This window comes from Leptidea sinapis, chromosome 11 (assembly GCF_905404315.1).
Source record: "Leptidea sinapis chromosome 11, ilLepSina1.1, whole genome shotgun sequence".
Lineage (NCBI taxonomy): Eukaryota > Metazoa > Arthropoda > Insecta > Lepidoptera > Pieridae > Leptidea > Leptidea sinapis.
In genome coordinates this window covers 8,056,078-8,067,139 of record NC_066275.1, presented here as the reverse complement: position 1 = coordinate 8,067,139, position 11,062 = coordinate 8,056,078, and the positions used below count along the sequence as shown (strand labels likewise).

General features: G+C 34.5%; 1 non-coding gene across 1 annotated transcript; it reads left to right on the top strand.

Moving 5' to 3' along the window:
- The first annotated feature begins 1,146 nt into the window (after positions 1 to 1,146).
- On the top strand, positions 1,147 to 1,220 carry Trnac-gca (transfer RNA cysteine (anticodon GCA)). Its single transcript has one exon. It is a non-coding gene; the product is annotated as a tRNA-Cys (tRNA).
- The last annotated feature ends 9,842 nt before the right edge of the window (positions 1,221 to 11,062 follow it).

Sequence of the window (11,062 nt, the reverse complement as noted above, 5' to 3'; positions counted from 1 at the left end):
AATTAATTTCTAATTATTCATGAGAATTCTAAAATCTATAATAGCTGAACAAAATAACCAAACCCCTCCGTTTGTAATTAAATTATGAATTCTAATTTTTAAATCAACGTTCGTGTTCAGACAAGATAAAAAATCGATTTACGTAAATCGTTTGGCAAAGGCGCGCGTAGCCAATTCTCTATAATAGTGGGTTGCATTTCCTATCTTTGTCTGAACGAACACCGACCTTTTTTGTTGTTTTGCCCCTCCCTGCTTCGGGGCAGGGTTTTGGCAAGGAATTTATCCCATACATATGCATTTGCTTAGCTTTTTGTGTTGTAAATAGCTCATGAAATATTATATTTAAGATGATTATATAAATGTTGCGTGTAGAGTACGAACTTCATTGTGATTCGCCGAAAAAATTATCAAAATTGATTACAATAATTAATGAGAATTTGTTTGTACCTAAACAGGCGAAATAAATCTTTAAATAACAAATCCGTTTTGCTATTTATTAGAAATAAAAAATACCTACATGTGACGAATCCATTAAATTAGCTTAATTCTATATTAATTGCCTCACAATTCAAAAATTTATTAGGCATTAATTGTGTATATTTTCTTATTTACAATCTCTATAATATTAATATGATCAAGTTACTTTTCATTAACATATTTATCTATAAAATTTTCGTACTAGTAGGAGGATATAGATGAGATAAAAGAAATAATCTCTGTAGAGTCTCCTATGTCTGTAGGACATTATTGAGTAAAAGAGCAAACTGTTAGTCCCTGGTCATTAGTAGATACTGTGAAATCACTTGTTGTGAAGCAAATTTTGTAGCCTATGTAGAAATTACTTATTAACTACAATGTTATAGAAAATTAATACAGTGTTCACTTTGAGTAAGAACTTAATCCCGAAATTTGGAAGATTTCCCGAAACATACTTCCAACGTAAAGGACGGCAACGCATCTCTTCACACCTGTTGTTACATAATATATCGACGGTTACATCCATCCCATCACGTGAGCCTTTTACCCCCTCTCAAATATAAAAAGAAACATAAAAAATGTATTATAAAAATACAAATGTATTTTATACCGTAATTTATGGACTCGAAACTGAGACTTGAACAAAACATTACGATCGATACGTCACTTGGACGGTTGGCTCAGTTGGTAGGAGCGCTCGGATGCAACCCGAGAGGTCACGGGTTCGAGTCCTGCATCGTCTAGAAATTTTGTTACAAATTAAAATTGTACATTTAATCCCAGAAGAGAGAGATTTCATTTTAAAATAACAAACTGGGTATCTATTATAGGCTATTCGTTGTTGTTAGTCAGTACTTGTTACGTTATACTAACTTCACATCAACACCTACTTCAAAACCCCGCAAGTTTCTGACATGAAAGCATCGCCTGTCAAACGTATATAAGCTTACGTCACTCCCCTGTAATACTTGTCCCTGACGTAATATGTAACAAAGTTAGTTTAAACATTATTGTAAATTGTTTTGAATAAGTGATCTTATTTAGTTACAGCAATACTTATTATTACGATACTGTGTATTAATGCATCTATCGAATCTATTAAATACCAATTCGATTTTTTATATTTTCTTTTATCAATACAGTTCATTTTTCTTATATCATTATTATTATGCTGTAAGAACTAATTTCTTAATTTTTATTATAAACAAAAACAAAAGTTTATTTTAGTAATTATTAGTTATATTACCTACTGGAAGTATGTGGGTATTAGAATTTTGAGGATTTAAACTTATTGTAGTAACTTCCATGTTTTTTTATAGTTTCCATAAGACGTTTGGGGAAAAAGAATTTTTTAAGTATAGAAAATGACGTCATAACCGCCCAAACTTCTAAAATTTAAGTGAAGCTTAAGAGTAAGTTCCTTTACAGTAATATGACCATCACCTCTTAGCGGGATTCGAACATGTAATCCGCTGCATTGTAATATTTGAGTCAATCTTGAATGACAAGAATGATGGGCACAGAAGGTACGTGTTGTTACTGGGGTACGCTATATGTTATTTCCTTAGATTAAGGATTGGTCTCCACTGCGCTCCAACTGGGTACCGCACTACCTAAGAATAATAGTTTTTTTATTACGGCAACTATTCGATGGCATCTTGACATTCAATAGCATCTTTAAAATTTTGTAACATACGCTTCGTGTGATTTTACATTGAAATTAATAAAATACAAAATACTTACTGATGATATTATGTAATCCCAGTGTCTTTCTTATTTATTTTACTACTCATTCCTGCATTTAGGTTTCAATTATAAGCAAAGTTTAACAGAACATGAGGCACGTCAACACAACCTCACATTTTTTGAAAGTGGCTCGAGTACTTGGGCGTAGTATTAGTTGCCGTACTTTGCGACTAGGCCTGCGGTATCTAGTTGGAGCGCAGTGGAGACCAAACCTTAATCTAAGGTTATTTCATATTTATAATACGTTTAATTGTCACTCTTATAGGTTGATGCCGTCCAGATTAGATGCGGGTCCATTTCCTTTCTGTGCAAGAATATCAAGTACAGACAAACTAAATACATTCCCAAAGCTAATAATCCCATATTTTGCCATTTCAAACATACGCATATAACGAAACGTCAAATGCTACAAGCTTTGAGGGGTAACATTTCGGTATTCTTAATCTTATTCAGATAAGGACCTTTAAAATAAAATTTCTTCTCAGAAATATAACCTTTATATCTTAACTATTATGACAGTGTATCGCTGAGCTTGTGTTCGTTGATAAGGGTGTTTACGGACGAGTGATGAGAGGTTTCATTAATCAGAGTACAGTCGCGACAGTGCAGTGCTGCTGTCGCGATACAATTTTTTTCCTCTTGCGCCCTTATAATGTTATTGGAAACGATTTCCTGAGAATCTTTAGGACTGGGTGGTCTTAATCAATATATTACATACTCTGTCATGTGACATTATTTTGATAACATTATCACAATACATTCGGTTGTAATCTATAGATATATAAGAGATTTCCACGTATATAGTCACTCATCACGATATCTCTGGAACTATAAGGCGTAGAGACTTGAAATTTGGTGGGAATACTCCTTTCGTCGAGCTAAGATTTTTTTTGGATTTTACGATAATCCACCCACAAGATTTTTTTTTATTATGAACAGAACAACGTCTGTCGGGTCAGCTAATTACTAATACATGAGATAGAAGTAATCAATGTGCTGTTATTATTGATAGATTTTTACACTGAATAGTTATATGTATTTGATTATAAATTGGATAAAGGATTTCAAACAAACAGGTGAAATAATTATCTGGCGTTTCTCTGCACTGTTTTTTTTTAAATAAGGGATGAGATGAGCAGGACGTTCAGCTGATGGTAATTGATACGCCTTGCCCAATACAATGCAGTGCCGCTCAAGATTATTGAAAAAACCCAAAAATTTTGAGTAGCTGCGCTCATCACCTTGAGACATAAGCTGTCAAGTCTCATTTGCCACTGAGATTACTGAATCTCACTACCTACGGCGCCCTTCAGACCGAAACACAGTAATGCTTACACATTACTGCTTCACGGCAGAATTAGGCGCCGACCCATAATCAAGCCGGCATCCGGTACAAAGAAGCCTCCCACTGGTATCCCTGTGGTTTTCAAGGAACTTTCTTCCACGTACAACTAAGTTGTGGAATGAGCTTCCTTGTGCGCTGTTTCCGGGACGATACGACATGGTTGCCTTCATAAAGTTCTTTGGTTTTGCAACAGAATGTGGGCGGTGGTGATCACTTAACATGAGGTGACCTGTACATTGAATTGTTCTCCTCTTCCTGAAAAAAAGAATGTGAAAATGTTCTCTCTAATAGTAAAATATTGAACGATTGTAGGCACTCGCCATACGATATAAAATATTTATTTTTAAAATAATGAGCGAAAAAAGCTAATAGCATTGTTAGTTTGTGTCCACGTAAGAGAAAATTTCAAAACATTTGCAGTATTCTGTTAATTTAATGACGTCACCAGTCATCAAATTAATAGTGACAGTAAAAAAAGGGTAAGGAAAGTAATGATTTAAAAAAAACTCAAAAATGGTCTGGCTAGTATGAATGTATTGGTACGTATTTATAATATTAAATATAACTATAATATATTGCTTAAAAGAGAACTGCTACCAATATGGTTGCCGATAATGTACCAAAACTTTATTTAAAATCTGGACATACCCTATTCCAAGGCAAAATAAATAATTTCATTTCATTTCAAAACTGTATATACGATTAATCATATATACAGTGTACCAATATTTAAGATCTGGACATACCCTATTCCAAGGCAAAATAAATAATTTCATTTCATTTCAAAACTGTATATACGCTTAATCATATATACAGTGTACCAATATTTAAGATCTGGACATACCCTATTCGAAGGCAAAATAAATAATTTCATTTCATTTCAAAACTGTATATACGATTAATCGTATATACAGTGTATCAATATTTAAGATCTGGACATACCCTATTCCAAGGCAAAATAAATAATTTCATTTCATTTCAAAACTGTATATACGCTTAATCATATATACAGTGTACCAATATTTAAGATCTGGACATACCCTATTCGAAGGCAAAATAAATAATTTCATTTCATTTCATTTCAAAACTGCATATACGATTAAACGTATATACAGTTTTGGTACACTATCGGTTACCATATAGGTATTAGTTACCAATCCATTGTAACAGGAGCCCCTTCAAAGAATTTACATTTTAATGCATATCTTAGTACGGAATTCAGGGCGAAGTATCAGTCTGAATAAATATCCCCCTTATCTTCACCCCTCAGTCACACTTTGCACTTCATCCAGCGAATAATCCCTTTGGGAATAACGACTGTTGCTCGCTTTTTGTGTTACTTTCGTTAGCGATTGCTGAATTTAGATGAATACCCTCTGTGTGTGTATACTGTCTTGCTAGTATATATTGTTACGTATGAATTGCTGTTTTTTTTTTATGATAATAAGGGATGAGACGAGCAGGACGTTCAGCTGATGGTAATTGATACGCCTGCCCATTACAATGCAGTGCCGCTCAGGATTCTTGAAAAACTCAAAAATTCTGAGCGGCACCACAATTGCGCTCGTCACCTTGAGACTAAGATGTTAAGTCTCATTTGCCCAGTAATTTCACTAGCTACGGCGCCCTTCAGACCGAAACACAGTAATGCTTACACATTACTGCTTCACGGCAGAAATAGGCGCCGTTGTGGTACCCATAATCTAGCCGGCATCTGGTGCAAAGGAGCCTCCCACTGTTTGTGTCACTTTAAACAGTTTGTTTTAAAATCATAACCCTCACTTCTGGGATTAATTATAACTTCAAATGTTTCACGTTAAAACATGACAAATTGTTTAGATTTGCAAGAGCGACATTTCAAGTCAATTTCCTAATATGCAAATATTCGGGTTGACCAGGTTATCAACTGTAAAGTGGATCCTGTAGATGAAGCACCAACCTGAGTATAATACGTGTCTCGAACGGTTGGCTCAGTTGGAAGAGCGCTAACACGGAACGCGAGAGGTTGCAGGTTCGACTCCCGCATCGTTCATAAATTTTGTTTTCATATTTTATTTGTGTGAATTTATATAGTCAGTTCATTATAAAAACAGCTGGTTTCGTATTTTTATGCATTTTTACTAAGAATTTACACGAAAATATCATTTTTATTCATATTCTGTCTGTCAGATTTGTTACAGCCAAATTATCCAAATGTTTTGAGTTTTCTTGAGTGTTAAATCTGCCAATATTTGTCTTCAAACAAAAACAACACCAATGTCGAGAAACAAACAAGACAGTCTCGTGCCAGAGTTTGGCGAGTCAACATCTCCTGAGGATGCCTCGTGTCGAATTGTTTGAAGTCAAATATTTGCGGAATTAAGACTCAAGAAAACTCAAAACATTTGGATAATTATGGTTTTCCGCAAAATAGCGCCTAATTCAATAAATAAACGAAATGGTTAGGCCTTATTTGGATTAGAGAGGGAGAGAGATTCTCAAATTTATAAAAAAATATATAAATTCCGTGCAAAACTTTGAAATACCTATAAAATTTTGAAGAAAATCAGATTTAATTGTCAGATTAGTACGTGAACTTCAACTACATAAACTGTAATCAAACCCCAAAAATAATAAGAGAGGTATCGTCAAATAGGAATTTCTCATCTAAATTGAAAATATACCTTAGTAAAAACTGCTTATATTCATAAGTCGAATATTTTCAACTAAAAACTTGACTATATATTATAAAATACTGCTACTAATCTTTTGTTAAATTGATATAATTGTTACTTATGATTTAGAAATGCATTTTATAAAATAAGCACGTCATAAATGTGGCAAACATGTACTTTATAATAGTTATGTAACATCAATCTAACATGTTTATGCAAACAAAAACGTTGACTTTGACTTTACGCAGGCGAAGATAGGCGGTAGTTTGTTGTATCACAAATAAGTCTCATTAATAAGTTTTTGTCTAGCCGAAACTATCCAATTGAGCATACATTTCAAAATAATTTTTCATTGCATTTTTAAATTAAAAGTTTGCTACGATTTCCTGGGAGGAGATGTTTAGGAGAACCAAACTTACATAGCAGCAGCAGATGGTTGCGAAACTGAAGTGGCAGTGGGCAGGCAACATAGCTTGACGGACTGATGGCCGATGGGACAGTAAACCCCACGAATGGTTGGTAGGCCCCCACAAGATGGAACGACTATTTGTTCAAGATCGCTGGAATAGGTTGCATGAGGGCAGCGCAGGATCGATCGTCATGGCGATCTTTGGGGGAGGCCTTTGTCCAGCAGTGGACGTCTTCCGGCTGAAATGATGATATTTGCTACTTAGATAACAAATAACTAGGACCCATAAAAATTCTAGTAAATTTATACGTGCTGGCTTATAAATCTATCTATATATAACTTGGTTGATGTGAATGATATAATTTGTGGGTATGTTAATTTTGGATCAGCTGGGTCAAAAAAGCGTAAAATGGACAATGTAATGTGATATCCAAAAGTGTTTCCAGCAACATATCACCCTAACTGGTGTTAACTTTTCAAAGTTTCAATTACTATAAACTTTTTCCTTTTGTAATCAACATCCAAATTTTTATGCTCAAAAACACAGATGACACATTTGAGATTTTTATGCAATATTTAATCGTGATATCTGTTCTGTTTCCTTTTCAAAAAATATCAAAAATCAGAAAACATCCGCAATAAAACGAAAGTGATAGATGCCCTTCAACATATGAAAAAACTGAAGTGGAGATGGGCTGGTCATGTGGCCAGATCCACAGATGGACGGTGGACAAAGCTGGTCACCAATTGGACTCGACCACGAGGCAAGAGAGCCAGAGGACGCCCTAAGGAACGATGGGTTGATGAGATAAAAAAAATTGCTGGAGAAAATTGGACTCAGAAAGCAAACTCAAGAACAACCTGGAAATTGTTGGAGAAGGCTTATACCCACAAAAATATTATTTAAATGTATATATTTCTTATTTTTTATATTATTATGTCAGTTAAGGGAATAAAAAGGCTTTATTATTATTTTATCGTGAATTAATATGAGGCTGTTCATTTTAAAAAAATTCCGAAGTAATTGTTGATAACATATTTTATAAGGAACCAATAACATCCCAAATATTATTAAAATTTGATGAGATTTTCTTGTATGTTGTTCGGGGTACGATTCAACTGTATACACTTACTTTTCAATAGAGAGGTTTTGTTAAGGTTTTGATAAGGTAGGAAACTTGATTACTATTTTAGCAAATGTTTTTAGTGTCGGTAATTTTAAAGTTATTACAAAAAAGACTAATATTATCTCTTTATAAAATTGGTATTGTTATAATTGTGTTCAAGACACATATTATTAATTTAAATGTTACTTTCCATTCACGCAACACGTGCTTATTTTGATCGATACTCATCTAGTAACATCAAAGATGATCACATCTTCATACAAACTCAATTTTTCGCCCAATCAATCTTACATTGACTGTTGCATTACACTTAAATCAACTTCAATTTCACGGATCTACAATATCAACTCACTTTCTAAATGCCACCAGTTACCTGATCGATCGTCCGGAAAATCATACCAAATCACCGTAAATATTTTGACGCACGCCGACTATCGTATTGCAAAACAATATAGTTTGGTGAATCCCATAGATTCGAAATTATTTGATGGATTGGTCCCATGGGCAACAGTCAAACAGTAGCAGAGATAAGAAATATTCGGTCATTCGGAAGCGTAACAACAATTCTGTTATTATCCTTCGTACAAGTCAATTGTGGTGTCTTTAAAATAGATTTTTGTTGTATATATTTATAATAGCATATTTTTTGTTATAATAAATCTTATTTCATGATGAAATTGGAATGTGATGGCCGTGGCTTTAATCATGATAATAATTTTTATATTCGATTTATTTTATCAACGCACAACCAAAAATGAGAAAACTATGAATCCAAGAATAGAAAGTGGTGTTAAAAGCCATGTAATGAATTTTGTATAGGAAAACTATCTTTATTCGTGTTTTCCAAGTCGATCTTCGTTACACTCTTTTGCTGAAGGTTGTGCTTCTCTAAAATGAAACCAGAATATGGGCGATATTTCTCTGTTTTGTCATATTTGGTTCAATTTATTCAGTGCAGACTTAATGCAGAAAGTAACTTTGAGAGATATCTAAGATCACTTAACCGGAGCACGGTTTGAGATAAAGTACTATCTCTCTATATACTATTAAGATTTTGGTCTTCGATCTGTTGACTGTTAGACCAATTTGCATCTGCATCTTTTGGTCACATAGTCAATCTCTGTTAGTTGCGAACCCGCATCGTCTCCTATAACCCATATTTTTGACATTAACTCCCTTGTGTGCAGTGTTTTCGAGTGCTTCTCTATGTCTTCGCATGTTCAGATAATCATTGTATTCAATGCGGCAAAGATATTAGATTCTTCCTGATGATCTTCTGCATTGTGTATGGTCAGTTTATTAAAGTAGCTTTAGTCTTACTTCTGCTTTATCTTCTTCCCAGATTCTTCGGAAGTTTATCCTTTTCTCGGGTAGTCTGCTTTATCCTTAGTAAGGAACTCAGTTGTAGCTATTAGCAGAATGTTCTGCACACTGGTCCAGTTGGTGTTAATATCTGAGTTAGGGTTTACAGTTAACAGCATGAGACCACCGTATAGTTCGCTGTTATGAAGTTAGCACACAAGACATTAAAGAAAGTGTACGCGCTTTTCTTGAAGGTAACCATGTCGTATCATCTCATAATTACCGCACAAAGAACCATTCCACAGCTTTGTTGTGCTTGGAAGAAAGTTCCTTGTTGTTGTTCCTTTCGTATGCTTTATTATCACTTTTAGCAAATCATTTCAATCGCAACAGGACAGTGACATGCAACAACTCTTGTGCAATTTCATTTGAGTCAGAAAATACCCTCAATAAGTAAAAATAAAAACAGTCCTTTTTGATGGGCCGATGACATCACCTACACACATGTGATCAAGTTGTCGCCTGTCTGTTGTAGTATTGCCCGCTTCTTATTACGTTTCCGTACCGTTCCTCTAATATTTTGTCCTGTCTGTTACCAGCAGTAGACAGCTGACAAGTAAATCGAGAAAGTGCGAACAAATAATCAAATCAAAGGTATCAAAGGTAGGTGTAAAATTTACAAATTTTGAAATTGTAAAAGTGCTATATAAATCAAAATAAGAATGTGTGAGAGTAATCAAGAAAAGAGAGAGTGGCGTCCTCTTTCTTCCTTTATAAAATTTGAAAACAGAACAGACACTGATACGATTTTTGGCTCACACTTTCATGTCATAGAATAGATATACGAGTATCTGCACTCATTTGGTAGTAGGTGATAGATCCCTTGTATATTGAACAGCAATTATTACTGAACGTTAAAAAAACACAGGAGAATATCAAAGCCTGGAAACTACATTCTTAGATCACATATATTTGTTGAATTGTACCTGCTGCAACTTTTTTAAATTAAATTTTCAATTAATCAATTTAAGCGACTACTTTATGTATTTTTGATTATACTAAACACAAACCTGTTATATTATATTTCCTTCCTTATGTTATAAGAAAAATCGTAATAAATAAGAAAAATCTTAATTTAATCAATATTTTTTTTTATATGAGAGGGGGCAAACGGGCAAGAGGCTGACAGGATGAGGTGAGACAACCGCCCATGGACATCCGCAACAACAGGTGTGTCAAGAAATGCGTTGCCGGCCTTTAAGGTGGGAGTATCCTTTTTTTTTAAGGTTAGTCGTATCTGTTCGGGAAGACCGCTGCCGGTATTTGATTCCACAAAGTGGCTGTGCGAGGCAAGCAATTTCGAACAAAACGCGCGGTTGTGGAATGTTAAACAGATATGTCATAAAAGGAAAGTAAACTACAATATTCTGACATGCTCATCTTAATCATCCCTAACCTTTCAAATAAGAAGTAAATGTCTAAAAAATAATATTTCGAAATTCTTATGATTGCACTATTAGAACTCTCGTCACATTGACGTCATTAAATTCTCATATTATTTACAAAAACGTTTTAACAGGAGTAATTTGTTGAATCTCGAAAATCTTCTTCGATCGTGTAATATTTCTTGTCGTCTACATTTCAGCGAGTCAGGAACTGCATCAGTCGAGGCATGTCGCAAAAAGCGCTCTGCAACGTGGCCGTCCCAGAATGAGTAATGATGTGGCGAAAGCGAACGTAGGATTCCGAAAAATACCGCTTCGTCGCATCCGTGTACGATGATTTAGATTAACTCAAATTATATTATATGCTCTAGATATATATATAAATATATATTAGATTAGATTATGGGTACCTCAACGGTGCCTATTTCTGCCGTGAAGCAGTAATATGCAAGTTTAAGGCGCCGTAGCTAGTGAAATTACTGGGCAAATAAGACTTAACTAACATCTTATGTGTCGAGATGACGCGCGCAACTGTAGTGCCGCTCACGTTTTTTGGG